This window comes from Cricetulus griseus, assembly GCF_003668045.3.
Source record: "Cricetulus griseus strain 17A/GY chromosome 1 unlocalized genomic scaffold, alternate assembly CriGri-PICRH-1.0 chr1_1, whole genome shotgun sequence".
NCBI lineage: Eukaryota > Metazoa > Chordata > Mammalia > Rodentia > Cricetidae > Cricetulus > Cricetulus griseus.
In genome coordinates this window covers 169,036,583-169,039,919 of record NW_023276807.1, presented here as the reverse complement: position 1 = coordinate 169,039,919, position 3,337 = coordinate 169,036,583, and the positions used below count along the sequence as shown (strand labels likewise).

At 41.1% G+C, this 3,337-nt stretch overlaps 1 pseudogene; it reads right to left on the bottom strand.

The window, feature by feature from the left end:
- Positions 1 to 316: 316 nt before the first annotated feature.
- LOC100762215 lies at positions 317 to 1,027 on the bottom strand (annotated as a pseudogene).
- Positions 1,028 to 3,337: the final 2,310 nt, after the last annotated feature.

The following is a 3,337-nucleotide window of genomic DNA, read 5'->3' as shown; positions in this document are numbered from 1 at the left end:
CACTCTCTGCCAAGTAATGATGCTGATGACAACAACAACAACAGTTTGTACCCCGAGCAGGTACCAGCCACTAGCATTGCCATGTGGTTTGTGTGATGCCTCATTTAATTCTCACTGAGACTCTGGAAAGAATCATTATCCCGGTTTTACATGGAGAATCTAAGACTGGTGTAAGCTCAGTGGAGTTCCTCAGAGCACACAGCATGTTGGTAGCACAGGGCAAAGATTTCACTCTAGATGTTCAGCCCAGCACTATGTATTTTTCCCTAAACTCTGTTTATTAACTGACCAGATTACAAAAATACTAACTGACTCTTTAGTTCATCTGTCTAATAAGCCTGTTTGTCTGGTCGTCCCTGTTGCCAGTATCTTCATCTTCCATAAAATTAGTTGTCTTTTTCTTCATTCTACTTTGTGGAGAAGATGATTTGACCAGCCACAGGAAATTATTCATTTCTGTGAAGCATATTCCAACTGTACAGATGTCATGCAGATGATGCTTTATTTGCCAAGAGATGGGGCAATCAAGGAATTATCTGTCAAGGCAATTCGCTTCTTACTGATTTTGCCATAGCCACACTTGTAGATGAGCTCATTTACTGACTTTAGGTTGGAGAACCATACAGTGTATGGTTCCACAATCTTCAGCATGTTAATTGAAGACTTACAGAGCTTAACAAAGGGCTATGGAAGATCTGATGAAGACGGGGAAGAAGCTGTGGTACTGTGCAGACCTTTGGGCTTGCACCATTGATTCCTGATTCTGATGACAAATGCCAATTTCAGTTCTGTAGGCACATAGATTTTTCCAACATTCCTGGCCATGCTAGCCATCCCAATCTCCATCCGGTTCATCTGTCTGTATTCCTTGTGACACTGCTTTGCCTTTTCACAGACAAGCTTCCTCCATATCTTCCACAGTGTCTTCAGGGCAAACTTCTTCCGAAGGTGCTTCATCTTCAACTCTGCATAATTCCCTCCCTTAAACAGCAGGAACCTTCTTTTTCTACTCTTGCACAGCCTCCATGGTTCAGCCAGATAAAAAGGGAACCAACACCATGTTCTTAGTCTCACTTACTCACACTGGCAAAGACTGACCTGTACTCTGTAAAGAGCTCACATGTTTGAAATATATCATTGTCCACTTTTCCCAATCATGACCAATCCCAATATTCCCTTGGAACTCTAGAGCATGCTTCATGACTTTAAACCTTCAGTGGTTCCCCTGTCACTAGCATAAAATTTGAAAATCAAGCTCTATATACTAGGTTGAATCTACCATTCTCCTGCCTCTGCCTGACCTCATTTCTGTCCACAGGCCTCACTGGAGTCCTCTGGGAAGTACATTGTCTCTGTTCTTGAGGTAGCCAAACTTGTTCCAGGCAGTGTTGGGCCTGTGCAGATGCTTTTCCTTCTGTTCCTCTTCCTGCAGAGGTGACTTCTTATCACTCAGCTTCAGCCCAGATGTTTTCACAGAGATCTTCTTTGAGTGCCTCGTTGGAAGGAGGCGTCTCTCTACTGCACTGCATTACTTCACTTCCTTCCGGGCACATAGTACTCTCATAGTCAGTTTGTTCATTTAGACCTATCCTACCCAATCACCATGCTCTTAGATTCTAGAAAAGTGCCTGGCTGTTAGTACTCAACGGGTGTTGGCTGGATAAAAGGAATGGGTTGATGCACATTTTCAGGCATCACCATGACTCTTTAATATATGTCCTTATATGTCTTAGAACAGTGGTTCTCATCCTGTGGGTCATAACCACTTTGGGGGTCGCATATCAGATATCCTGTGTGTCAGATATTTACATTATGATTCATAACAGTAAGAAAATTACAGTTAAGAAGTACCAACAAAATGATGTTATGGTTGGTGTCACCACAACATGAGGAACTGTATTAAAGGGTGGCAGCATCAGGAAAGTGGAGAGCCACTGTTTCAGAAAGAAAGAAAACGTTACTTTTAAAATGTGACTTTCCATGGTAGTCAGAGGAAGTTGCAATCTGCAGATAGTAAAGTGCAAAAGAGAAGGAAGCTGGGCATATTATTAATTTTATGAGGGGAAGATGCTTGCAATTGCAAGAATTGACTTCAGGCAATGAAGCAATTTCCTACATGTCAGAACTAATCATATGATCCTAGAAAGTGTTTTTTTTCTCATTGTCATTATTTATCACCCTTTGTAAGATACCAAAGTAGGGAAACTGTTTTCATGCCCAACCCCAGAGCATAGCATGGGACACAAATAATAAAAAGCAACATGTATTTTTATACTGAACTCTCAAAATCACAAATGCCATCAGAAAAGCGTATCTAACTGCTCTTTAATCAGCACCACCCATTCTAACACAGCACACCTAGGATAATCCTTTCTTTTTCTCTGGGTGTGGGGTTAACATATGTGCCTTTAGTAACAACTTCTTGCTATCTTGTATGTAGAATACCACTTTGCCATTTGTAAGGCTGGAGGCCAGTATCTGCACTTTTTCATTCACCAGCCTTTAAGTTGTTTAGAAATTTGATCAGAAGTTTTAAATTTAAATGTCTTTATTTCATGGATGCAGATTAAAATTCCTGGGCCTCAAGCAAACATTGTCAAAGAGACTCATAGCACATTGCTTCTAGAATATTGCATGCCAAGCACCCTGGAGCATGCACACGAGTTATGGATGTGAAGGGCAAGGTTCATGCTTTTTGTGCTCTGTGAAGAAAAGAAAAGCCATGTGAGAAATGTAACTGGGCATTTCGGCTTCAGAGTTTTGAAGAATTGTGCTCCTCTGCGAGTCTAGGCAGAATTTCTTAATACCCTACATCAAATTGCATCCCTTGCCTCTGATTCAAGACTGTGCATTCATTTCTTCCTCCCACCTCAGGCTTTATTGATGCTTCCAGCTCCAGGCAGTGCTCAAATGCAAACTCCTGTTTACCATCTCTGAGTAATGATGCTAATTCCAGTCCCAGGGATATGACATCGCTTATTAAACACTGTTGCAATAACCATTAGGTGGTAATTCACAGGGAAGCAAAACTGAATAAAAAAAGCACCCTTATTCCACAAAATGGCCAGGAATTATAAAAAGCAGAGCATTCCATTTCTGGCTAATAGTGGAAAGAGGTGAGGGCCTCATTGATGACATATAGTGAGTTCTTCAAAGAGCTGATGATCTCTCTAAACTTCAGTTGACAAGCTGTTCATTGGAAATAATCATATCTGTCTTGCAGACCCTCAGCAGTGGGAACAATGTATTAAGTTTGATTAAAGTTAAGGTAAGTGCTCTTGAGAGAATATGTTTGTCATTTCCATAAGTCCTGCTGTCCATGTACTTTGAAGTGAAG